The following is a 26,377-nucleotide window of genomic DNA, read 5'->3' on the forward strand; positions in this document are numbered from 1 at the left end:
ACGTCAAGAGTTCTCGTTCCACTACGATAGCGCGACGCATTACAAATATTCGCCTGTGGCCGAGGAGAAGCATACTTACCTGGCGTAGAGGATACCGTGATCATGAAGGCGGTTCCTCCGGGGTGAGGCTTGTCCATTGCACTTCGGTCGAGCTGACCCCCGCGATTACTCCAAATGCGAGTAACTCGGGCGCATAATTTTTGGTAGTCGGGACTGCGTTCGCGCTGTCCCGGTGCTAATCTCCATTACAATCAAAGCTTCTCCTCGTGTCTGACGATAAGCACTGACCGTGAGTAATTTGCCAGCTTCTCATAACCGACTAGAAGTGACAAAATACACTAGGAAACGGCGTCCAGAGCCAGCGCACTGCTCTTTAACCGCGTGGCACGCGCGCTCGTAATAGCAGCGGCAGCCGCGAGATGGCTCAGGCCATCTAACTTGGCTATGATTTCCGTATTAACGGTCGAACGGCCCCTTTTAGCATTCTCTGTCCATGAACGGATTGCGCGCCAAACGTTATTCGACGGCGCGGCATTCCCTGCAAGCACAGTAACTGCTGTGGCGCGAGCGGGCGTACAGGGGCCATCGGCCAGCCGAACGCTTTGGCGCCTGTGGCATGGTACATGAGGGGCCGGAAGCAAGCGTCTAGCGTAGCGTCTCGAGACTTGCAGACTTGCGGCACTTGAGGAGCTTGTGGGGACGTGAATCGAAGGAAATAACATGACGAGCTGCACCGAAAACGAGAAACATATAGATTCTAGCCAACAGCGCCCTGTGCTCCCAGACGGCCACCCATCCAAGCCCAACCTCGGTGATCGGACGAGAACCGGCGTATTTGTACCCTTCTCTTACCCCGTTGCCGTTGGCGAGTGAATGCTGCAACGTGTGCCGGCAAGTCAGCTTCGGATCCTCACTCAACTTCCACACACAGTGAATATCTTCCTGGCCACGACAGTTTCCCGCCGCAGTTGGCGTCTACCTGCTCTAAGGAATGGCCTTTCGTCGCAGTGGTTGTGTTTCATCTGACAACTTTGCAGGCAACCTAAAATAACGCTTGGAAATGAGCAATTAAAGCACGAGGAGGACTGAAAACTGCCGCAAGAAATTATTAAGCTCGGTTTCGATTGCAACAATTCCAATGAAATTCTCACGTACACTAATTGCAGAGGTAGGTAGGATTAAATAAATTCGTTGTTGAATCACTACATTCGAAAAAAAAAAAAAAACACACACACTTTATTGTTTAATATCATTTCTTTACACTTCAAAACTGTCACTACTTCAAAAACAAGCAATTTAATTTATCCTTACTTACTCCATGTCCAAGCAAAGAGACAGAGAGAGGTAAATGTAATGCCCGCAGCAGTTTCAAATGTTTGCACATATAAAACTACTCATAGCGTCACCATAGTCATAAGATATTAATCATTTATGAAATGCCGCAAAATTAATCTGCAGCAAGCTGTGTTGCCATTAGGTGGCAATGGCATTGTTTTCACAGTGCTACCTAGTAGTGGTGCAGCCTAAACGAATTAATTACTTCCCCTAAACTTTTCCATCTAGCTTAAATAATGAAGCATTATTTTTCTCATACACTTTCATATGCGTGAAGGAAATATCTCCACATTCTGAATTAAAGAGAACACAAATTTCGTTCGAGCTTTCCAGATCGTGCTCGAGATGAACAGAAAGAAGAAGTGTTACCTTACCTTCAAGTGTCTTCTGTTCCATCAGCGTCCAATGGGGTAAGTTGCAGTTTTTGCTCATTATTGTCTTTCCTTAAGAGCCTGCTGACGTGATGTTTGTCCCTCGTGTACAACACCCACGAGTGCATACAGCTTCCTTAGAACATCTGATAGTCAGAGCCTGGTCCTTCGGTTGCTCAGCGACAGACAAGGGCGATTGACAATGCTGCCGTATTTCCTAGCACTAAGGGCTCCCACGGAGGGAGCAAAGGTAAGAGCAATAATTGATTTTGTGGCTTGCACTGTGGCTGGAAGAAACAGTCATTCAGCAAATCTCATTTGCCGTTTTTTGACACCGGCCGAGAAAGAGGGCGACTTTCAGGCGGAGAGGGTGGCTCGAAGGCGGTAACCCCGACATGGCCCGCCATCTCCCGGAGGGTGCAGTAACTTAACCCCAGCAACGGCCGGCGCCGCGAGTCGCGATGTCTTCCGCACGAAAAATGCATCGCTTTCTGCAGAAGGCCGTTATTGTGCCTGTCTGCCTGCTAACTCGACGGCCAACAGCGCGTTTCTAAGGAAGCAAGTACATTCACGGCACCATGCTCTTCGCCGAATGCGACAACGTCAAGAGTTCTCGTTCCACTACGATAGCGCGACGCATTACAAATATTCGCCTGTGGCCGAGGAGAAGCATACTTACCTGGCGTAGAGGATACCGTGATCATGAAGGCGGTTCCTCCGGGGTGAGGCTTGTCCATTGCACTTCGGTCGAGCTGACCCCCGCGATTACTCCAAATGCGAGTAACTCGGGCGCATAATTTTTGGTAGTCGGGACTGCGTTCGCGCTGTCCCGGTGCTAATCTCCATTACAATCAAAGCTTCTCCTCGTGTCTGACGATAAGCACTGACCGTGAGTAATTTGCCAGCTTCTCATAACCGACTAGAAGTGACAAAATACACTAGGAAACGGCGTCCAGAGCCAGCGCACTGCTCTTTAACCGCGTGGCACGCGCGCTCGTAATAGCAGCGGCAGCCGCGAGATGGCTCAGGCCATCTAACTTGGCTATGATTTCCGTATTAACGGTCGAACGGCCCCTTTTAGCATTCTCTGTCCATGAACGGATTGCGCGCCAAACGTTATTCGACGGCGCGGCATTCCCTGCAAGCACAGTAACTGCTGTGGCGCGAGCGGGCGTACAGGGGCCATCGGCCAGCCGAACGCTTTGGCGCCTGTGGCATGGTACATGAGGGGCCGGAAGCAAGCGTCTAGCGTAGCGTCTCGAGACTTGCAGACTTGCGGCACTTGAGGAGCTTGTGGGGACGTGAATCGAAGGAAATAACATGACGAGCTGCACCGAAAACGAGAAACATATAGATTCTAGCCAACAGCGCCCTGTGCTCCCAGACGGCCACCCATCCAAGCCCAACCTCGGTGATCGGACGAGAACCGGCGTATTTGTACCCTTCTCTTACCCCGTTGCCGTTGGCGAGTGAATGCTGCAACGTGTGCCGGCAAGTCAGCTTCGGATCCTCACTCAACTTCCACACACAGTGAATATCTTCCTGGCCACGACAGTTTCCCGCCGCAGTTGGCGTCTACCTGCTCTAAGGAATGGCCTTTCGTCGCAGTGGTTGTGTTTCATCTGACAACTTTGCAGGCAACCTAAAATAACGCTTGGAAATGAGCAATTAAAGCACGAGGAGGACTGAAAACTGCCGCAAGAAATTATTAAGCTCGGTTTCGATTGCAACAATTCCAATGAAATTCTCACGTACACTAATTGCAGAGGTAGGTAGGATTAAATAAATTCGTTGTTGAATCACTACATTCGAAAAAAAAAAAAAAACACACACACTTTATTGTTTAATATCATTTCTTTACACTTCAAAACTGTCACTACTTCAAAAACAAGCAATTTAATTTATCCTTACTTACTCCATGTCCAAGCAAAGAGACAGAGAGAGGTAAATGTAATGCCCGCAGCAGTTTCAAATGTTTGCACATATAAAACTACTCATAGCGTCACCATAGTCATAAAATATTAATCATTTATGAAATGCCGCAAAATTAATCTGCAGCAAGCTGTGTTGCCATTAGGTGGCAATGGCATTGTTTTCACAGTGCTACCTAGTAGTGGTGCAGCCTAAACGAATTAATTACTTCCCCTAAACTTTTCCATCTAGCTTAAATAATGAAGCATTATTTTTCTCATACACTTTCATATGCGTGAAGGAAATATCTCCACATTCTGAATTAAAGAGAACACAAATTTCGTTCGAGCTTTCCAGATCGTGCTCGAGATGAACAGAAAGAAGAAGTGTTACCTTACCTTCAAGTGTCTTCTGTTCCATCAGCGTCCAATGGGGTAAGTTGCAGTTTTTGCTCATTATTGTCTTTCCTTAAGAGCCTGCTGACGTGATGTTTGTCCCTCGTGTACAACACCCACGAGTGCATACAGCTTCCTTAGAACATCTGATAGTCAGAGCCTGGTCCTTCGGTTGCTCAGCGACAGACAAGGGCGATTGACAATGCTGCCGTATTTCCTAGCACTAAGGGCTCCCACGGAGGGAGCAAAGGTAAGAGCAATAATTGATTTTGTGGCTTGCACTGTGGCTGGAAGAAACAGTCATTCAGCAAATCTCATTTGCCGTTTTTTGACACCGGCCGAGAAAGAGGGCGACTTTCAGGCGGAGAGGGTGGCTCGAAGGCGGTAACCCCGACATGGCCCGCCATCTCCCGGAGGGTGCAGTAACTTAACCCCAGCAACGGCCGGCGCCGCGAGTCGCGATGTCTTCCGCACGAAAAATGCATCGCTTTCTGCAGAAGGCCGTTATTGTGCCTGTCTGCCTGCTAACTCGACGGCCAACAGCGCGTTTCTAAGGAAGCAAGTACATTCACGGCACCATGCTCTTCGCCGAATGCGACAACGTCAAGAGTTCTCGTTCCACTACGATAGCGCGACGCATTACAAATATTCGCCTGTGGCCGAGGAGAAGCATACTTACCTGGCGTAGAGGATACCGTGATCATGAAGGCGGTTCCTCCGGGGTGAGGCTTGTCCATTGCACTTCGGTCGAGCTGACCCCCGCGATTACTCCAAATGCGAGTAACTCGGGCGCATAATTTTTGGTAGTCGGGACTGCGTTCGCGCTGTCCCGGTGCTAATCTCCATTACAATCAAAGCTTCTCCTCGTGTCTGACGATAAGCACTGACCGTGAGTAATTTGCCAGCTTCTCATAACCGACTAGAAGTGACAAAATACACTAGGAAACGGCGTCCAGAGCCAGCGCACTGCTCTTTAACCGCGTGGCACGCGCGCTCGTAATAGCAGCGGCAGCCGCGAGATGGCTCAGGCCATCTAACTTGGCTATGATTTCCGTATTAACGGTCGAACGGCCCCTTTTAGCATTCTCTGTCCATGAACGGATTGCGCGCCAAACGTTATTCGACGGCGCGGCATTCCCTGCAAGCACAGTAACTGCTGTGGCGCGAGCGGGCGTACAGGGGCCATCGGCCAGCCGAACGCTTTGGCGCCTGTGGCATGGTACATGAGGGGCCGGAAGCAAGCGTCTAGCGTAGCGTCTCGAGACTTGCAGACTTGCGGCACTTGAGGAGCTTGTGGGGACGTGAATCGAAGGAAATAACATGACGAGCTGCACCGAAAACGAGAAACATATAGATTCTAGCCAACAGCGCCCTGTGCTCCCAGACGGCCACCCATCCAAGCCCAACCTCGGTGATCGGACGAGAACCGGCGTATTTGTACCCTTCTCTTACCCCGTTGCCGTTGGCGAGTGAATGCTGCAACGTGTGCCGGCAAGTCAGCTTCGGATCCTCACTCAACTTCCACACACAGTGAATATCTTCCTGGCCACGACAGTTTCCCGCCGCAGTTGGCGTCTACCTGCTCTAAGGAATGGCCTTTCGTCGCAGTGGTTGTGTTTCATCTGACAACTTTGCAGGCAACCTAAAATAACGCTTGGAAATGAGCAATTAAAGCACGAGGAGGACTGAAAACTGCCGCAAGAAATTATTAAGCTCGGTTTCGATTGCAACAATTCCAATGAAATTCTCACGTACACTAATTGCAGAGGTAGGTAGGATTAAATAAATTCGTTGTTGAATCACTACATTCGAAAAAAAAAAAAAAAACACACACACTTTATTGTTTAATATCATTTCTTTACACTTCAAAACTGTCACTACTTCAAAAACAAGCAATTTAATTTATCCTTACTTACTCCATGTCCAAGCAAAGAGACAGAGAGAGGTAAATGTAATGCCCGCAGCAGTTTCAAATGTTTGCACATATAAAACTACTCATAGCGTCACCATAGTCATAAAATATTAATCATTTATGAAATGCCGCAAAATTAATCTGCAGCAAGCTGTGTTGCCATTAGGTGGCAATGGCATTGTTTTCACAGTGCTACCTAGTAGTGGTGCAGCCTAAACGAATTAATTACTTCCCCTAAACTTTTCCATCTAGCTTAAATAATGAAGCATTATTTTTCTCATACACTTTCATATGCGTGAAGGAAATATCTCCACATTCTGAATTAAAGAGAACACAAATTTCGTTCGAGCTTTCCAGATCGTGCTCGAGATGAACAGAAAGAAGAAGTGTTACCTTACCTTCAAGTGTCTTCTGTTCCATCAGCGTCCAATGGGGTAAGTTGCAGTTTTTGCTCATTATTGTCTTTCCTTAAGAGCCTGCTGACGTGATGTTTGTCCCTCGTGTACAACACCCACGAGTGCATACAGCTTCCTTAGAACATCTGATAGTCAGAGCCTGGTCCTTCGGTTGCTCAGCGACAGACAAGGGCGATTGACAATGCTGCCGTATTTCCTAGCACTAAGGGCTCCCACGGAGGGAGCAAAGGTAAGAGCAATAATTGATTTTGTGGCTTGCACTGTGGCTGGAAGAAACAGTCATTCAGCAAATCTCATTTGCCGTTTTTTGACACCGGCCGAGAAAGAGGGCGACTTTCAGGCGGAGAGGGTGGCTCGAAGGCGGTAACCCCGACATGGCCCGCCATCTCCCGGAGGGTGCAGTAACTTAACCCCAGCAACGGCCGGCGCCGCGAGTCGCGATGTCTTCCGCACGAAAAATGCATCGCTTTCTGCAGAAGGCCGTTATTGTGCCTGTCTGCCTGCTAACTCGACGGCCAACAGCGCGTTTCTAAGGAAGCAAGTACATTCACGGCACCATGCTCTTCGCCGAATGCGACAACGTCAAGAGTTCTCGTTCCACTACGATAGCGCGACGCATTACAAATATTCGCCTGTGGCCGAGGAGAAGCATACTTACCTGGCGTAGAGGATACCGTGATCATGAAGGCGGTTCCTCCGGGGTGAGGCTTGTCCATTGCACTTCGGTCGAGCTGACCCCCGCGATTACTCCAAATGCGAGTAACTCGGGCGCATAATTTTTGGTAGTCGGGACTGCGTTCGCGCTGTCCCGGTGCTAATCTCCATTACAATCAAAGCTTCTCCTCGTGTCTGACGATAAGCACTGACCGTGAGTAATTTGCCAGCTTCTCATAACCGACTAGAAGTGACAAAATACACTAGGAAACGGCGTCCAGAGCCAGCGCACTGCTCTTTAACCGCGTGGCACGCGCGCTCGTAATAGCAGCGGCAGCCGCGAGATGGCTCAGGCCATCTAACTTGGCTATGATTTCCGTATTAACGGTCGAACGGCCCCTTTTAGCATTCTCTGTCCATGAACGGATTGCGCGCCAAACGTTATTCGACGGCGCGGCATTCCCTGCAAGCACAGTAACTGCTGTGGCGCGAGCGGGCGTACAGGGGCCATCGGCCAGCCGAACGCTTTGGCGCCTGTGGCATGGTACATGAGGGGCCGGAAGCAAGCGTCTAGCGTAGCGTCTCGAGACTTGCAGACTTGCGGCACTTGAGGAGCTTGTGGGGACGTGAATCGAAGGAAATAACATGACGAGCTGCACCGAAAACGAGAAACATATAGATTCTAGCCAACAGCGCCCTGTGCTCCCAGACGGCCACCCATCCAAGCCCAACCTCGGTGATCGGACGAGAACCGGCGTATTTGTACCCTTCTCTTACCCCGTTGCCGTTGGCGAGTGAATGCTGCAACGTGTGCCGGCAAGTCAGCTTCGGATCCTCACTCAACTTCCACACACAGTGAATATCTTCCTGGCCACGACAGTTTCCCGCCGCAGTTGGCGTCTACCTGCTCTAAGGAATGGCCTTTCGTCGCAGTGGTTGTGTTTCATCTGACAACTTTGCAGGCAACCTAAAATAACGCTTGGAAATGAGCAATTAAAGCACGAGGAGGACTGAAAACTGCCGCAAGAAATTATTAAGCTCGGTTTCGATTGCAACAATTCCAATGAAATTCTCACGTACACTAATTGCAGAGGTAGGTAGGATTAAATAAATTCGTTGTTGAATCACTACATTCGAAAAAAAAAAAAAAAACACACACACTTTATTGTTTAATATCATTTCTTTACACTTCAAAACTGTCACTACTTCAAAAACAAGCAATTTAATTTATCCTTACTTACTCCATGTCCAAGCAAAGAGACAGAGAGAGGTAAATGTAATGCCCGCAGCAGTTTCAAATGTTTGCACATATAAAACTACTCATAGCGTCACCATAGTCATAAAATATTAATCATTTATGAAATGCCGCAAAATTAATCTGCAGCAAGCTGTGTTGCCATTAGGTGGCAATGGCATTGTTTTCACAGTGCTACCTAGTAGTGGTGCAGCCTAAACGAATTAATTACTTCCCCTAAACTTTTCCATCTAGCTTAAATAATGAAGCATTATTTTTCTCATACACTTTCATATGCGTGAAGGAAATATCTCCACATTCTGAATTAAAGAGAACACAAATTTCGTTCGAGCTTTCCAGATCGTGCTCGAGATGAACAGAAAGAAGAAGTGTTACCTTACCTTCAAGTGTCTTCTGTTCCATCAGCGTCCAATGGGGTAAGTTGCAGTTTTTGCTCATTATTGTCTTTCCTTAAGAGCCTGCTGACGTGATGTTTGTCCCTCGTGTACAACACCCACGAGTGCATACAGCTTCCTTAGAACATCTGATAGTCAGAGCCTGGTCCTTCGGTTGCTCAGCGACAGACAAGGGCGATTGACAATGCTGCCGTATTTCCTAGCACTAAGGGCTCCCACGGAGGGAGCAAAGGTAAGAGCAATAATTGATTTTGTGGCTTGCACTGTGGCTGGAAGAAACAGTCATTCAGCAAATCTCATTTGCCGTTTTTTGACACCGGCCGAGAAAGAGGGCGACTTTCAGGCGGAGAGGGTGGCTCGAAGGCGGTAACCCCGACATGGCCCGCCATCTCCCGGAGGGTGCAGTAACTTAACCCCAGCAACGGCCGGCGCCGCGAGTCGCGATGTCTTCCGCACGAAAAATGCATCGCTTTCTGCAGAAGGCCGTTATTGTGCCTGTCTGCCTGCTAACTCGACGGCCAACAGCGCGTTTCTAAGGAAGCAAGTACATTCACGGCACCATGCTCTTCGCCGAATGCGACAACGTCAAGAGTTCTCGTTCCACTACGATAGCGCGACGCATTACAAATATTCGCCTGTGGCCGAGGAGAAGCATACTTACCTGGCGTAGAGGATACCGTGATCATGAAGGCGGTTCCTCCGGGGTGAGGCTTGTCCATTGCACTTCGGTCGAGCTGACCCCCGCGATTACTCCAAATGCGAGTAACTCGGGCGCATAATTTTTGGTAGTCGGGACTGCGTTCGCGCTGTCCCGGTGCTAATCTCCATTACAATCAAAGCTTCTCCTCGTGTCTGACGATAAGCACTGACCGTGAGTAATTTGCCAGCTTCTCATAACCGACTAGAAGTGACAAAATACACTAGGAAACGGCGTCCAGAGCCAGCGCACTGCTCTTTAACCGCGTGGCACGCGCGCTCGTAATAGCAGCGGCAGCCGCGAGATGGCTCAGGCCATCTAACTTGGCTATGATTTCCGTATTAACGGTCGAACGGCCCCTTTTAGCATTCTCTGTCCATGAACGGATTGTGCGCCAAACGTTATTCGACGGCGCGGCATTCCCTGCAAGCACAGTAACTGCTGTGGCGCGAGCGGGCGTACAGGGGCCATCGGCCAGCCGAACGCTTTGGCGCCTGTGGCATGGTACATGAGGGGCCGGAAGCAAGCGTCTAGCGTAGCGTCTCGAGACTTGCAGACTTGCGGCACTTGAGGAGCTTGTGGGGACGTGAATCGAAGGAAATAACATGACGAGCTGCACCGAAAACGAGAAACATATAGATTCTAGCCAACAGCGCCCTGTGCTCCCAGACGGCCACCCATCCAAGCCCAACCTCGGTGATCGGACGAGAACCGGCGTATTTGTACCCTTCTCTTACCCCGTTGCCGTTGGCGAGTGAATGCTGCAACGTGTGCCGGCAAGTCAGCTTCGGATCCTCACTCAACTTCCACACACAGTGAATATCTTCCTGGCCACGACAGTTTCCCGCCGCAGTTGGCGTCTACCTGCTCTAAGGAATGGCCTTTCGTCGCAGTGGTTGTGTTTCATCTGACAACTTTGCAGGCAACCTAAAATAACGCTTGGAAATGAGCAATTAAAGCACGAGGAGGACTGAAAACTGCCGCAAGAAATTATTAAGCTCGGTTTCGATTGCAACAATTCCAATGAAATTCTCACGTACACTAATTGCAGAGGTAGGTAGGATTAAATAAATTCGTTGTTGAATCACTACATTCGAAAAAAAAAAAAAAACACACACACTTTATTGTTTAATATCATTTCTTTACACTTCAAAACTGTCACTACTTCAAAAACAAGCAATTTAATTTATCCTTACTTACTCCATGTCCAAGCAAAGAGACAGAGAGAGGTAAATGTAATGCCCGCAGCAGTTTCAAATGTTTGCACATATAAAACTACTCATAGCGTCACCATAGTCATAAGATATTAATCATTTATGAAATGCCGCAAAATTAATCTGCAGCAAGCTGTGTTGCCATTAGGTGGCAATGGCATTGTTTTCACAGTGCTACCTAGTAGTGGTGCAGCCTAAACGAATTAATTACTTCCCCTAAACTTTTCCATCTAGCTTAAATAATGAAGCATTATTTTTCTCATACACTTTCATATGCGTGAAGGAAATATCTCCACATTCTGAATTAAAGAGAACACAAATTTCGTTCGAGCTTTCCAGATCGTGCTCGAGATGAACAGAAAGAAGAAGTGTTACCTTACCTTCAAGTGTCTTCTGTTCCATCAGCGTCCAATGGGGTAAGTTGCAGTTTTTGCTCATTATTGTCTTTCCTTAAGAGCCTGCTGACGTGATGTTTGTCCCTCGTGTACAACACCCACGAGTGCATACAGCTTCCTTAGAACATCTGATAGTCAGAGCCTGGTCCTTCGGTTGCTCAGCGACAGACAAGGGCGATTGACAATGCTGCCGTATTTCCTAGCACTAAGGGCTCCCACGGAGGGAGCAAAGGTAAGAGCAATAATTGATTTTGTGGCTTGCACTGTGGCTGGAAGAAACAGTCATTCAGCAAATCTCATTTGCCGTTTTTTGACACCGGCCGAGAAAGAGGGCGACTTTCAGGCGGAGAGGGTGGCTCGAAGGCGGTAACCCCGACATGGCCCGCCATCTCCCGGAGGGTGCAGTAACTTAACCCCAGCAACGGCCGGCGCCGCGAGTCGCGATGTCTTCCGCACGAAAAATGCATCGCTTTCTGCAGAAGGCCGTTATTGTGCCTGTCTGCCTGCTAACTCGACGGCCAACAGCGCGTTTCTAAGGAAGCAAGTACATTCACGGCACCATGCTCTTCGCCGAATGCGACAACGTCAAGAGTTCTCGTTCCACTACGATAGCGCGACGCATTACAAATATTCGCCTGTGGCCGAGGAGAAGCATACTTACCTGGCGTAGAGGATACCGTGATCATGAAGGCGGTTCCTCCGGGGTGAGGCTTGTCCATTGCACTTCGGTCGAGCTGACCCCCGCGATTACTCCAAATGCGAGTAACTCGGGCGCATAATTTTTGGTAGTCGGGACTGCGTTCGCGCTGTCCCGGTGCTAATCTCCATTACAATCAAAGCTTCTCCTCGTGTCTGACGATAAGCACTGACCGTGAGTAATTTGCCAGCTTCTCATAACCGACTAGAAGTGACAAAATACACTAGGAAACGGCGTCCAGAGCCAGCGCACTGCTCTTTAACCGCGTGGCACGCGCGCTCGTAATAGCAGCGGCAGCCGCGAGATGGCTCAGGCCATCTAACTTGGCTATGATTTCCGTATTAACGGTCGAACGGCCCCTTTTAGCATTCTCTGTCCATGAACGGATTGCGCGCCAAACGTTATTCGACGGCGCGGCATTCCCTGCAAGCACAGTAACTGCTGTGGCGCGAGCGGGCGTACAGGGGCCATCGGCCAGCCGAACGCTTTGGCGCCTGTGGCATGGTACATGAGGGGCCGGAAGCAAGCGTCTAGCGTAGCGTCTCGAGACTTGCAGACTTGCGGCACTTGAGGAGCTTGTGGGGACGTGAATCGAAGGAAATAACATGACGAGCTGCACCGAAAACGAGAAACATATAGATTCTAGCCAACAGCGCCCTGTGCTCCCAGACGGCCACCCATCCAAGCCCAACCTCGGTGATCGGACGAGAACCGGCGTATTTGTACCCTTCTCTTACCCCGTTGCCGTTGGCGAGTGAATGCTGCAACGTGTGCCGGCAAGTCAGCTTCGGATCCTCACTCAACTTCCACACACAGTGAATATCTTCCTGGCCACGACAGTTTCCCGCCGCAGTTGGCGTCTACCTGCTCTAAGGAATGGCCTTTCGTCGCAGTGGTTGTGTTTCATCTGACAACTTTGCAGGCAACCTAAAATAACGCTTGGAAATGAGCAATTAAAGCACGAGGAGGACTGAAAACTGCCGCAAGAAATTATTAAGCTCGGTTTCGATTGCAACAATTCCAATGAAATTCTCACGTACACTAATTGCAGAGGTAGGTAGGATTAAATAAATTCGTTGTTGAATCACTACATTCGAAAAAAAAAAAAAAACACACACACTTTATTGTTTAATATCATTTCTTTACACTTCAAAACTGTCACTACTTCAAAAACAAGCAATTTAATTTATCCTTACTTACTCCATGTCCAAGCAAAGAGACAGAGAGAGGTAAATGTAATGCCCGCAGCAGTTTCAAATGTTTGCACATATAAAACTACTCATAGCGTCACCATAGTCATAAGATATTAATCATTTATGAAATGCCGCAAAATTAATCTGCAGCAAGCTGTGTTGCCATTAGGTGGCAATGGCATTGTTTTCACAGTGCTACCTAGTAGTGGTGCAGCCTAAACGAATTAATTACTTCCCCTAAACTTTTCCATCTAGCTTAAATAATGAAGCATTATTTTTCTCATACACTTTCATATGCGTGAAGGAAATATCTCCACATTCTGAATTAAAGAGAACACAAATTTCGTTCGAGCTTTCCAGATCGTGCTCGAGATGAACAGAAAGAAGAAGTGTTACCTTACCTTCAAGTGTCTTCTGTTCCATCAGCGTCCAATGGGGTAAGTTGCAGTTTTTGCTCATTATTGTCTTTCCTTAAGAGCCTGCTGACGTGATGTTTGTCCCTCGTGTACAACACCCACGAGTGCATACAGCTTCCTTAGAACATCTGATAGTCAGAGCCTGGTCCTTCGGTTGCTCAGCGACAGACAAGGGCGATTGACAATGCTGCCGTATTTCCTAGCACTAAGGGCTCCCACGGAGGGAGCAAAGGTAAGAGCAATAATTGATTTTGTGGCTTGCACTGTGGCTGGAAGAAACAGTCATTCAGCAAATCTCATTTGCCGTTTTTTGACACCGGCCGAGAAAGAGGGCGACTTTCAGGCGGAGAGGGTGGCTCGAAGGCGGTAACCCCGACATGGCCCGCCATCTCCCGGAGGGTGCAGTAACTTAACCCCAGCAACGGCCGGCGCCGCGAGTCGCGATGTCTTCCGCACGAAAAATGCATCGCTTTCTGCAGAAGGCCGTTATTGTGCCTGTCTGCCTGCTAACTCGACGGCCAACAGCGCGTTTCTAAGGAAGCAAGTACATTCACGGCACCATGCTCTTCGCCGAATGCGACAACGTCAAGAGTTCTCGTTCCACTACGATAGCGCGACGCATTACAAATATTCGCCTGTGGCCGAGGAGAAGCATACTTACCTGGCGTAGAGGATACCGTGATCATGAAGGCGGTTCCTCCGGGGTGAGGCTTGTCCATTGCACTTCGGTCGAGCTGACCCCCGCGATTACTCCAAATGCGAGTAACTCGGGCGCATAATTTTTGGTAGTCGGGACTGCGTTCGCGCTGTCCCGGTGCTAATCTCCATTACAATCAAAGCTTCTCCTCGTGTCTGACGATAAGCACTGACCGTGAGTAATTTGCCAGCTTCTCATAACCGACTAGAAGTGACAAAATACACTAGGAAACGGCGTCCAGAGCCAGCGCACTGCTCTTTAACCGCGTGGCACGCGCGCTCGTAATAGCAGCGGCAGCCGCGAGATGGCTCAGGCCATCTAACTTGGCTATGATTTCCGTATTAACGGTCGAACGGCCCCTTTTAGCATTCTCTGTCCATGAACGGATTGCGCGCCAAACGTTATTCGACGGCGCGGCATTCCCTGCAAGCACAGTAACTGCTGTGGCGCGAGCGGGCGTACAGGGGCCATCGGCCAGCCGAACGCTTTGGCGCCTGTGGCATGGTACATGAGGGGCCGGAAGCAAGCGTCTAGCGTAGCGTCTCGAGACTTGCAGACTTGCGGCACTTGAGGAGCTTGTGGGGACGTGAATCGAAGGAAATAACATGACGAGCTGCACCGAAAACGAGAAACATATAGATTCTAGCCAACAGCGCCCTGTGCTCCCAGACGGCCACCCATCCAAGCCCAACCTCGGTGATCGGACGAGAACCGGCGTATTTGTACCCTTCTCTTACCCCGTTGCCGTTGGCGAGTGAATGCTGCAACGTGTGCCGGCAAGTCAGCTTCGGATCCTCACTCAACTTCCACACACAGTGAATATCTTCCTGGCCACGACAGTTTCCCGCCGCAGTTGGCGTCTACCTGCTCTAAGGAATGGCCTTTCGTCGCAGTGGTTGTGTTTCATCTGACAACTTTGCAGGCAACCTAAAATAACGCTTGGAAATGAGCAATTAAAGCACGAGGAGGACTGAAAACTGCCGCAAGAAATTATTAAGCTCGGTTTCGATTGCAACAATTCCAATGAAATTCTCACGTACACTAATTGCAGAGGTAGGTAGGATTAAATAAATTCGTTGTTGAATCACTACATTCGAAAAAAAAAAAAAAACACACACACTTTATTGTTTAATATCATTTCTTTACACTTCAAAACTGTCACTACTTCAAAAACAAGCAATTTAATTTATCCTTACTTACTCCATGTCCAAGCAAAGAGACAGAGAGAGGTAAATGTAATGCCCGCAGCAGTTTCAAATGTTTGCACATATAAAACTACTCATAGCGTCACCATAGTCATAAGATATTAATCATTTATGAAATGCCGCAAAATTAATCTGCAGCAAGCTGTGTTGCCATTAGGTGGCAATGGCATTGTTTTCACAGTGCTACCTAGTAGTGGTGCAGCCTAAACGAATTAATTACTTCCCCTAAACTTTTCCATCTAGCTTAAATAATGAAGCATTATTTTTCTCATACACTTTCATATGCGTGAAGGAAATATCTCCACATTCTGAATTAAAGAGAACACAAATTTCGTTCGAGCTTTCCAGATCGTGCTCGAGATGAACAGAAAGAAGAAGTGTTACCTTACCTTCAAGTGTCTTCTGTTCCATCAGCGTCCAATGGGGTAAGTTGCAGTTTTTGCTCATTATTGTCTTTCCTTAAGAGCCTGCTGACGTGATGTTTGTCCCTCGTGTACAACACCCACGAGTGCATACAGCTTCCTTAGAACATCTGATAGTCAGAGCCTGGTCCTTCGGTTGCTCAGCGACAGACAAGGGCGATTGACAATGCTGCCGTATTTCCTAGCACTAAGGGCTCCCACGGAGGGAGCAAAGGTAAGAGCAATAATTGATTTTGTGGCTTGCACTGTGGCTGGAAGAAACAGTCATTCAGCAAATCTCATTTGCCGTTTTTTGACACCGGCCGAGAAAGAGGGCGACTTTCAGGCGGAGAGGGTGGCTCGAAGGCGGTAACCCCGACATGGCCCGCCATCTCCCGGAGGGTGCAGTAACTTAACCCCAGCAACGGCCGGCGCCGCGAGTCGCGATGTCTTCCGCACGAAAAATGCATCGCTTTCTGCAGAAGGCCGTTATTGTGCCTGTCTGCCTGCTAACTCGACGGCCAACAGCGCGTTTCTAAGGAAGCAAGTACATTCACGGCACCATGCTCTTCGCCGAATGCGACAACGTCAAGAGTTCTCGTTCCACTACGATAGCGCGACGCATTACAAATATTCGCCTGTGGCCGAGGAGAAGCATACTTACCTGGCGTAGAGGATACCGTGATCATGAAGGCGGTTCCTCCGGGGTGAGGCTTGTCCATTGCACTTCGGTCGAGCTGACCCCCGCGATTACTCCAAATGCGAGTAACTCGGGCGCATAATTTTTGGTAGTCGGGACTGCGTTCGCGCTGTCCCGGTGCTAATCTCCATTACAATCAAAGCTTCTCCTCGTGTCTGACGATAAGCACTGACCGTGAGTAATTTGCCAGCTTCTCATAACCGACTAGAAGTGACAAAATACACTAGGAAACGGCGTCCAGAGCCAGCGCACTGCTCTTTAACCGCGTGGCACGCGCGCTCGTAATAGCAGCGGCAGCCGCGAGATGGCTCAGGCCATCTAACTTGGCTATGATTTCCGTATTAACGGTCGAACGGCCCCTTTTAGCATTCTCTGTCCATGAACGGATTGCGCGCCAAACGTTATTCGACGGCGCGGCATTCCCTGCAAGCACAGTAACTGCTGTGGCGCGAGCGGGCGTACAGGGGCCATCGGCCAGCCGAACGCTTTGGCGCCTGTGGCATGGTACATGAGGGGCCGGAAGCAAGCGTCTAGCGTAGCGTCTCGAGACTTGCAGACTTGCGGCACTTGAGGAGCTTGTGGGGACGTGAATCGAAGGAAATAACATGACGAGCTGCACCGAAAACGAGAAACATATAGATTCTAGCCAACAGCGCCCTGTGCTCCCAGACGGCCACCCATCCAAGCCCAACCTCGGTGATCGGACGAGAACCGGCGTATTTGTACCCTTCTCTTACCCCGTTGCCGTTGGCGAGTGAATGCTGCAACGTGTGCCGGCAAGTCAGCTTCGGATCCTCACTCAACTTCCACACACAGTGAATATCTTCCTGGCCACGACAGTTTCCCGCCGCAGTTGGCGTCTACCTGCTCTAAGGAATGGCCTTTCGTCGCAGTGGTTGTGTTTCATCTGACAACTTTGCAGGCAACCTAAAATAACGCTTGGAAATGAGCAATTAAAGCACGAGGAGGACTGAAAACTGCCGCAAGAAATTATTAAGCTCGGTTTCGATTGCAACAATTCCAATGAAATTCTCACGTACACTAATTGCAGAGGTAGGTAGGATTAAATAAATTCGTTGTTGAATCACTACATTCGAAAAAAAAAAAAAAACACACACACTTTATTGTTTAATATCATTTCTTTACACTTCAAAACTGTCACTACTTCAAAAACAAGCAATTTAATTTATCCTTACTTACTCCATGTCCAAGCAAAGAGACAGAGAGAGGTAAATGTAATGCCCGCAGCAGTTTCAAATGTTTGCACATATAAAACTACTCATAGCGTCACCATAGTCATAAGATATTAATCATTTATGAAATGCCGCAAAATTAATCTGCAGCAAGCTGTGTTGCCATTAGGTGGCAATGGCATTGTTTTCACAGTGCTACCTAGTAGTGGTGCAGCCTAAACGAATTAATTACTTCCCCTAAACTTTTCCATCTAGCTTAAATAATGAAGCATTATTTTTCTCATACACTTTCATATGCGTGAAGGAAATATCTCCACATTCTGAATTAAAGAGAACACAAATTTCGTTCGAGCTTTCCAGATCGTGCTCGAGATGAACAGAAAGAAGAAGTGTTACCTTACCTTCAAGTGTCTTCTGTTCCATCAGCGTCCAATGGGGTAAGTTGCAGTTTTTGCTCATTATTGTCTTTCCTTAAGAGCCTGCTGACGTGATGTTTGTCCCTCGTGTACAACACCCACGAGTGCATACAGCTTCCTTAGAACATCTGATAGTCAGAGCCTGGTCCTTCGGTTGCTCAGCGACAGACAAGGGCGATTGACAATGCTGCCGTATTTCCTAGCACTAAGGGCTCCCACGGAGGGAGCAAAGGTAAGAGCAATAATTGATTTTGTGGCTTGCACTGTGGCTGGAAGAAACAGTCATTCAGCAAATCTCATTTGCCGTTTTTTGACACCGGCCGAGAAAGAGGGCGACTTTCAGGCGGAGAGGGTGGCTCGAAGGCGGTAACCCCGACATGGCCCGCCATCTCCCGGAGGGTGCAGTAACTTAACCCCAGCAACGGCCGGCGCCGCGAGTCGCGATGTCTTCCGCACGAAAAATGCATCGCTTTCTGCAGAAGGCCGTTATTGTGCCTGTCTGCCTGCTAACTCGACGGCCAACAGCGCGTTTCTAAGGAAGCAAGTACATTCACGGCACCATGCTCTTCGCCGAATGCGACAACGTCAAGAGTTCTCGTTCCACTACGATAGCGCGACGCATTACAAATATTCGCCTGTGGCCGAGGAGAAGCATACTTACCTGGCGTAGAGGATACCGTGATCATGAAGGCGGTTCCTCCGGGGTGAGGCTTGTCCATTGCACTTCGGTCGAGCTGACCCCCGCGATTACTCCAAATGCGAGTAACTCGGGCGCATAATTTTTGGTAGTCGGGACTGCGTTCGCGCTGTCCCGGTGCTAATCTCCATTACAATCAAAGCTTCTCCTCGTGTCTGACGATAAGCACTGACCGTGAGTAATTTGCCAGCTTCTCATAACCGACTAGAAGTGACAAAATACACTAGGAAACGGCGTCCAGAGCCAGCGCACTGCTCTTTAACCGCGTGGCACGCGCGCTCGTAATAGCAGCGGCAGCCGCGAGATGGCTCAGGCCATCTAACTTGGCTATGATTTCCGTATTAACGGTCGAACGGCCCCTTTTAGCATTCTCTGTCCATGAACGGATTGCGCGCCAAACGTTATTCGACGGCGCGGCATTCCCTGCAAGCACAGTAACTGCTGTGGCGCGAGCGGGCGTACAGGGGCCATCGGCCAGCCGAACGCTTTGGCGCCTGTGGCATGGTACATGAGGGGCCGGAAGCAAGCGTCTAGCGTAGCGTCTCGAGACTTGCAGACTTGCGGCACTTGAGGAGCTTGTGGGGACGTGAATCGAAGGAAATAACATGACGAGCTGCACCGAAAACGAGAAACATATAGATTCTAGCCAACAGCGCCCTGTGCTCCCAGACGGCCACCCATCCAAGCCCAACCTCGGTGATCGGACGAGAACCGGCGTATTTGTACCCTTCTCTTACCCCGTTGCCGTTGGCGAGTGAATGCTGCAACGTGTGCCGGCAAGTCAGCTTCGGATCCTCACTCAACTTCCACACACAGTGAATATCTTCCTGGCCACGACAGTTTCCCGCCGCAGTTGGCGTCTACCTGCTCTAAGGAATGGCCTTTCGTCGCAGTGGTTGTGTTTCATCTGACAACTTTGCAGGCAACCTAAAATAACGCTTGGAAATGAGCAATTAAAGCACGAGGAGGACTGAAAACTGCCGCAAGAAATTATTAAGCTCGGTTTCGATTGCAACAATTCCAATGAAATTCTCACGTACACTAATTGCAGAGGTAGGTAGGATTAAATAAATTCGTTGTTGAATCACTACATTCGAAAAAAAAAAAAAAACACACACACTTTATTGTTTAATATCATTTCTTTACACTTCAAAACTGTCACTACTTCAAAAACAAGCAATTTAATTTATCCTTACTTACTCCATGTCCAAGCAAAGAGACAGAGAGAGGTAAATGTAATGCCCGCAGCAGTTTCAAATGTTTGCACATATAAAACTACTCATAGCGTCACCATAGTCATAAGATATTAATCATTTATGAAATGCCGCAAAATTAATCTGCAGCAAGCTGTGTTGCCATTAGGTGGCAATGGCATTGTTTTCACAGTGCTACCTAGTAGTGGTGCAGCCTAAACGAATTAATTACTTCCCCTAAACTTTTCCATCTAGCTTAAATAATGAAGCATTATTTTTCTCATACACTTTCATATGCGTGAAGGAAATATCTCCACATCTGAATTAAAGAGAACACAAATTTCGTTCGAGCTTTCCAGATCGTGCTCGAGATGAACAGAAAGAAGAAGTGTTACCTTACCTTCAAGTGTCTTCTGTTCCATCAGCGTCCAATGGGGTAAGTTGCAGTTTTTGCTCATTATTGTCTTTCCTTAGAGCCTGCTGACGTGATGTTTGTCCCTCGTGTACAACACCCACGAGTGCATACAGCTTCCTTAGAACATCTGATAGTCAGAGCCTGGTCCTTCGGTTGCTCAGCGACAGACAAGGGCGATTGACAATGCTGCGTATTTCCTAGCACTAAGGGCTCCCACGGAGGGAGCAAAGGTAAGAGCAATAATTGATTTTGTGGCTTGCACTGTGGCTGGAAGAAACAGTCATTCAGCAAATCTCATTTGCCGTTTTTTGACACCGGCCGAGAAAGAGGGCGACTTTCAGGCGGAGAGGGTGGCTCGAAGGCGGTAACCCCGACATGGCCCGCCATCTCCCGGAGGGTGCAGTAACTTAACCCCAGCAACGGCCGGCGCCGCGAGTCGCGATGTCTTCCGCACGAAAAATGCATCGCTTTCTGCAGAAGGCCGTTATTGTGCCTGTCTGCCTGCTAACTCGACGGCCAACAGCGCGTTTCTAAGGAAGCAAGTACATTCACGGCACCATGCTCTTCGCCGAATGCGACAACGTCAAGAGTTCTCGTTCCACTACGATAGCGCGACGCATTACAAATATTCGCCTGTGGCCGAGGAGAAGCATACTTACTGGCGTAGAGGATACCGTGATCATGAAGGCGGTTCCTCCGGGGTGAGGCTTGTCCATTGCACTTCGGTCGAGCTGACCCCCGCGATTACTCCAAATGCGAGTAACTCGGGCGCATAATTTTTGGTAGTCGGGACTGCGTTCGCGCTGTCCCGGTGCTAATCTCCATTACAATCAAAGCTTCTCCTCGTGTCTGACGATAAGCACTGACCGTGAGTAATTTGCCAGCTTCTTCATAACCGACTAGAAGTGACAAAATACACTAGGAAACGGCGTCCAGAGCCAGCGCACTGCTCTTTAACCGCGTGGCACGCGCGCTCGTAATAGCAGCGGCAGCCGCGAGATGGCTCAGGCCATCTAACTTGGCTATGATTTCCGTATTAACGTCGAACGGCCCCTTTTAGCATTCTCTGTCCATGAACGGATTGCGCGCCAAACGTTATTCGACGGCGCGGCATTCCCTGCAAGCACAGTAACTGCTGTGGCGCGAGCGGGCGTACAGGGGCCATCGGCCAGCCGAACGCTTTGGCGCCTGTGGCATGGTACATGAGGGGCCGGAAGCAAGCGTCTAGCGTAGCGTCTCGAGACTTGCAGACTTGCGGCACTTGAGGAGCTTGTGGGGACGTGAATCGAAGGAAATAACATGACGAGCTGCACCGAAAACGAGAAACATATAGATTCTAGCCAACAGCGCCCTGTGCTCCCAGACGGCCACCCATCCAAGCCCAACCTCGGTGATCGGACGAGAACCGGCGTATTTGTACCCTTCTCTTACCCCGTTGCCGTTGGCGAGGTGAATGCTGCAACGTGTGCCGGCAAGTCAGCTTCGGATCCTCACTCAACTTCCACACACAGTGAATATCTTCCTGGCCACGACAGTTTCCCGCCGCAGTTGGCGTCTACCTGCTCTAAGGAATGGCCTTTCGTCGCAGTGGTTGTGGTTTCATCTGACAACTTTGCAGGCAACCTAAAATAACGCTTGGAAATGAGCAATTAAAGCACGAGGAGGACTGAAAACTGCCGCAAGAAATTATTAAGCTCGGTTTCGATTGCAACAATTCCAATGAAATTCTCACGTACACTAATTGCAGAGGTAGGTAGGATTAAATAAATTCGTTGTTGAATCACTACATTCGAAAAAAAAAAAAAAAACACACACACTTTATTGTTTAATATCATTTCTTTACACTTCAAAACTGTCACTACTTCAAAAACAAGCAATTTAATTTATCCTTAACTTACTCCATGTCCAAGCAAAGAGACAGAGAGAGGTAAATGTAATGCCCGCAGCAGTTTCAAATGTTTGCACATATAAAACTACTCATAGCGTCACCATAGTCATAAGATATTAATCATTTATGAAATGCCGCAAAATTAATCTGCAGCAAGCTGTGTTGCCATTAGGTGGCAATGGCATTGTTTTCACAGTGCTACCTAGTAGTGGTGCAGCCTAAACGAAATTAATTACTTCCCCTAAACTTTTCCATCTAGCTTAAATAATGAAGCATTATTTTTTCTCATACACTTTCATATGCGTGAAGGAAATATCTCCACATTCTGAATTAAAGAGAACACAAATTTCGTTCGAGCTTTCCAGATCGTGCTCGAGATGAACAGAAAGAAGAAGTGTTACCTTACCTTCAAGTGTCTTCTGTTCCATCAGCGTCCAATGGGGTAAGTTTGCAGTTTTTGCTCATTATTGTCTTTCCTTAAGAGCCTGCTGACGTGATGTTTGTCCCTCGTGTACAACACCCACGAGTGCATACAGCTTCCTTAGAACATCTGATAGTCAGAGCCTGGTCCTTCGGTTGCTCAGCGACAGACAAGGGCGATTGACAATGCTGCCGTATTTCCTAGCACTAAGGGCTCCCACGGAGGGAGCAAAGGTAAGAGCAATAATTGATTTTGTGGCTTGCACTGTGGCTGGAAGAAACAGTCATTCAGCAAATCTCATTTGCCGTTTTTTGACACCGGCCGAGAAAGAGGGCGACTTTCAGGCGGAGAGGGTGGCTCGAAGGCGGTAACCCCGACATGGCCCGCCATCTCCCGGAGGGTGCAGTAACTTAACCCCAGCAACGGCCGGCGCCGCGAGTCGCGATGTCTTCCGCACGAAAAATGCATCGCTTTCTGCAGAAGGCCGTTATTGTGCCTGTCTGCCTGCTAACTCGACGGCCAACAGCGCGTTTCTAAGGAAGCAAGTACATTCACGGCACCATGCTCTTCGCCGAATGCGACAACGTCCAAGAGTTCTCGTTCCACTACGATAGCGCGACGCATTACAAATATTCGCCTGTGGCCGAGGAGAAGCATACTTACCTGGCGTAGAGGATACCGTGATCATGAAGGCGGTTCCTCCGGGGTGAGGCTTGTCCATTGCACTTCGGTCGAGCTGACCCCGCGATTACTCCAAATGCGAGTAACTCGGGCGCATAATTTTTGGTAGTCGGGACTGCGTTCGCGCTGTCACCGGTGCTAATCTCCATTACAATCAAAGCTTCTCCTCGTGTCTGACGATAGCACTGACCGTGAGTAATTTGCCAGCTTCTCATAACCGACTAGAAGTGACAAAATACACTAGGAAACGGCGTCCAGAGCCAGCGCACTGCTCTTTAACCGCGTGGCACGCGCGCTCGTAATAGCAGCGGCAGCCCGCGAGATGGCTCAGGCCATCTAACTTGGCTATGATTTCCGTATTAACGGTCGAACGGCCCCTTTTAGCATTCTCTGTCATGAACGGATTGCGCGCCAAAACGTTATTCGACGGCGCGGCATTCCCTGCAAGCACAGTAACTGCTGTGGCGCGAGCGGGCGTACAGGGGCCATCGGCCCAGCCGAACGCTTTGGCGCCTGTGGCATGGTACATGAGGGGCCGGAAGCAAGCGTCTAGCGTAGCGTCTCGAGACTTGCAGACTTGCGGCACTTGAGGAGCTTGTGGGGACGTGAATCGAAGGAAATAACATGACGAGCTGCACCGAAAACGAGAAACATATAGATTCTAGCCAACAGCGCCCTGTGCTCCCAGACGGCCACCCATCCAAGCCCAACCTCGGTGATCGGACGAGAACCGGCGTATTTGTACCCTTCTCTTACCCCGTTGCCGTTGGCGAGTGAATGCTGCAACGTGTGCCGGCAAGTCAGCTTCGGATCCTCACTCAACTTCCACACACAGTTGAATATCTTCCTGGCCACGACAGTTTCCCGCCGCAGTTGGCGTCTACCTGCTCTAAGGAATGGCCTTTCGTCGCAGTGGTTGTGTTTCATCTGACAACTTTGCAGGCAACCTAAAATAACGCTTGGAAATGAGCAATTAAAGCACGAGGAGGACTGAAAACTGCCGCAAGAAATTATTAAGCTCGGTTTCGATTGCAACAATTCCAATGAAATTCTCACGTACACTAATTGCAGAGGTAGGTAGGATTAAATAAATTCGTGTTGAATCACTACATTCGAAAAAAAAAAAAAAAACACACACACTTTATTGTTTAATATCATTTCTTTACACTTCAAAACTGTCACTACTTCAAAAACAAGCAATTTAATTTATCCTTACTTACTCCATGTCCAAGCAAAGAGACAGAGAGAGGTAAATGTAATGCCCGCAGCAGTTTCAAATGTTTGCACATATAAAACTACTCATAGCGTCACCATAGTCATAAGATATTAATCATTTATGAAATGCCGCAAAATTAATCTGCAGCAAGCTGTGTTGCCATTAGGTGGCAATGGCATTGTTTTCACAGTGCTACCTAGTAGTGGTGCAGCCTAAACGAATTAATTACTTCCCCTAAACTTTTCCATCTAGCTTAAATAATGAAGCATTATTTTTTCTCATACACTTTCATATGCGTGAAGGAAATATCTCCACATTCTGAATTAAAGAGAACACAAATTTCGTTCGAGCTTTCCAGATCGTGCTCGAGATGAACAGAAAGAAGAAGTGTTACCTTACCTTCAAGTGTCTTCTGTTCCATCAGCGTCCAATGGGGTAAGTTGCAGTTTTTGCTCATTATTGTCTTTCCTTAAGAGCCTGCTGACGTGATGTTTGTCCCTCGTGTACAACACCCACGAGTGCATACAGCTTCCTTAGAACATCTGATAGTCAGAGCCTGGTCCTTCGGTTGCTCAGCGACAGACAAGGGCGATTGACAATGCTGCCGTATTTTCCTAGCACTAAGGGCTCCCACGGAGGGAGCAAAGGTAAGAGCAATAATTGATTTTGTGGCTTGCACTGTGGCTGGAAGAAACAGTCATTCAGCAAATCTCATTTGCCGTTTTTTGACACCGGCCGAGAAAGAGGGCGACTTTCAGGGGAGAGGGTGGCTCGAAGGCGGTAACCCCGACATGGCCCGCCATCTCCCGGAGGGTGCAGTAACTTAACCCCAGCAACGGCCGGCGCCGCGAGTCGCGATGTCTTCCGCACGAAAAATGCATCGCTTTCTGCAGAAGGCCGTTATTGTGCCCTGTCTGCCTGCTAACTCGACGGCCAACAGCGCGTTTCTAAGGAAGCAAGTACATTCACGGCACCATGCTCTTCGCCGAATGCGACAACGTCAAGAGTTCTCGTTCCACTACGATAGCGCGACGCATTACAAATATTCGCCTGTGGCCGAGGAGAAGCATACTTACCTGGCGTAGAGGATACCGTGATCATGAAGGCGGTTCCTCCGGGGTGAGGCTTGTCCATTGCACTTCGGTCGAGCTGACCCCCGCGATTACTCCAAATGCGAGTAACTCGGGCGCATAATTTTTGGTAGTCGGGACTGCGTTCGCGCTGTCCCGGTGCTAATCTCCATTACAATCAAAGCTTCTCCTCGTGTCTGACGATAAGCACTGACCGTGAGTAATTTGCCAGCTTCTCATAACCGACTAGAAGTGACAAAATACACTAGGAAACGGCGTCCAGAGCCAGCGCACTGCTCTTTAACCGCGTGGCACGCGCGCTCGTAATAGCAGCGGCAGCCGCGAGATGGCTCAGGCCATCTAACTTGGCTATGATTTCCGTATTAACGGTCGAACGGCCCCTTTTAGCATTCTCTGTCCATGAACGGATTGCGCGCCAAACGTTATTCGACGGCGCGGCATTCCCTGCAAGCACAGTAACTGCTGTGGCGCGAGCGGGCGTACAGGGGCCATCGGCCAGCCGAACGCTTTGGCGCCTGTGGCATGGTACATGAGGGGCCGGAAGCAAGCGTCTAGCGTAGCGTCTCGAGACTTGCAGACTTGCGGCACTTGAGGAGCTTGTGGGGACGTGAATCGAAGGAAATAACATGACGAGCTGCACCGAAAACGAGAAACATATAGATTCTAGCCAACAGCGCCCTGTGCTCCCAGACGGCCACCCATCCAAGCCCAACCTCGGTGATCGGACGAGAACCGGCGTATTTGTACCCTTCTCTTACCCCGTTGCGTTGGCGAGTGAATGCTGCAACGTGTGCCGGCAAGTCAGCTTCGGATCCTCACTCAACTTCCACACACAGTGAATATCTTCCTGGCCACGACAGTTTCCGCCGCAGTTGGCGGTCTACCTGCTCTAAGGAATGGCCTTTCG

General features: G+C 49.0%; 12 non-coding genes across 12 annotated transcripts; all 12 read left to right on the top strand.

Annotated features, from left to right (window-relative positions):
- Positions 1 to 71: 71 nt before the first annotated feature.
- Positions 72 to 234, top strand: LOC126128526 (U1 spliceosomal RNA). Its single transcript, XR_007527084.1, has one exon. It is a non-coding gene; the product is annotated as a U1 spliceosomal RNA (small nuclear RNA).
- Positions 235 to 2,377: 2,143 nt separating this feature from the next.
- LOC126128527 (U1 spliceosomal RNA) lies at positions 2,378 to 2,540 on the top strand. Its single transcript, XR_007527085.1, has one exon. It is a non-coding gene; the product is annotated as a U1 spliceosomal RNA (small nuclear RNA).
- Positions 2,541 to 4,683: 2,143 nt separating this feature from the next.
- On the top strand, positions 4,684 to 4,846 carry LOC126128509 (U1 spliceosomal RNA). Its single transcript, XR_007527069.1, has one exon. It is a non-coding gene; the product is annotated as a U1 spliceosomal RNA (small nuclear RNA).
- A 2,144-nt stretch (positions 4,847 to 6,990) lies between these two features.
- On the top strand, positions 6,991 to 7,153 carry LOC126128510 (U1 spliceosomal RNA). Its single transcript, XR_007527070.1, has one exon. It is a non-coding gene; the product is annotated as a U1 spliceosomal RNA (small nuclear RNA).
- Positions 7,154 to 9,297: 2,144 nt separating this feature from the next.
- On the top strand, positions 9,298 to 9,460 carry LOC126128511 (U1 spliceosomal RNA). Its single transcript, XR_007527071.1, has one exon. It is a non-coding gene; the product is annotated as a U1 spliceosomal RNA (small nuclear RNA).
- Positions 9,461 to 11,603: 2,143 nt separating this feature from the next.
- LOC126128513 (U1 spliceosomal RNA) lies at positions 11,604 to 11,766 on the top strand. The gene has a single exon (XR_007527072.1). It is a non-coding gene; the product is annotated as a U1 spliceosomal RNA (small nuclear RNA).
- Positions 11,767 to 13,909: 2,143 nt separating this feature from the next.
- Positions 13,910 to 14,072, top strand: LOC126128514 (U1 spliceosomal RNA). Its single transcript, XR_007527073.1, has one exon. It is a non-coding gene; the product is annotated as a U1 spliceosomal RNA (small nuclear RNA).
- A 2,143-nt stretch (positions 14,073 to 16,215) lies between these two features.
- Positions 16,216 to 16,378, top strand: LOC126128515 (U1 spliceosomal RNA). The gene has a single exon (XR_007527074.1). It is a non-coding gene; the product is annotated as a U1 spliceosomal RNA (small nuclear RNA).
- Positions 16,379 to 18,521: 2,143 nt separating this feature from the next.
- Positions 18,522 to 18,684, top strand: LOC126128516 (U1 spliceosomal RNA). The gene has a single exon (XR_007527075.1). It is a non-coding gene; the product is annotated as a U1 spliceosomal RNA (small nuclear RNA).
- Positions 18,685 to 20,824: 2,140 nt separating this feature from the next.
- On the top strand, positions 20,825 to 20,986 carry LOC126128521 (U1 spliceosomal RNA). The gene has a single exon (XR_007527080.1). It is a non-coding gene; the product is annotated as a U1 spliceosomal RNA (small nuclear RNA).
- Positions 20,987 to 23,137: 2,151 nt separating this feature from the next.
- LOC126128524 (U1 spliceosomal RNA) lies at positions 23,138 to 23,299 on the top strand. The gene has a single exon (XR_007527082.1). It is a non-coding gene; the product is annotated as a U1 spliceosomal RNA (small nuclear RNA).
- Positions 23,300 to 25,447: 2,148 nt separating this feature from the next.
- Positions 25,448 to 25,610, top strand: LOC126128517 (U1 spliceosomal RNA). The gene has a single exon (XR_007527076.1). It is a non-coding gene; the product is annotated as a U1 spliceosomal RNA (small nuclear RNA).
- The last annotated feature ends 767 nt before the right edge of the window (positions 25,611 to 26,377 follow it).

Source organism: Schistocerca cancellata, unplaced genomic scaffold (genome assembly GCF_023864275.1).
Source record: "Schistocerca cancellata isolate TAMUIC-IGC-003103 unplaced genomic scaffold, iqSchCanc2.1 HiC_scaffold_510, whole genome shotgun sequence".
NCBI lineage: Eukaryota > Metazoa > Arthropoda > Insecta > Orthoptera > Acrididae > Schistocerca > Schistocerca cancellata.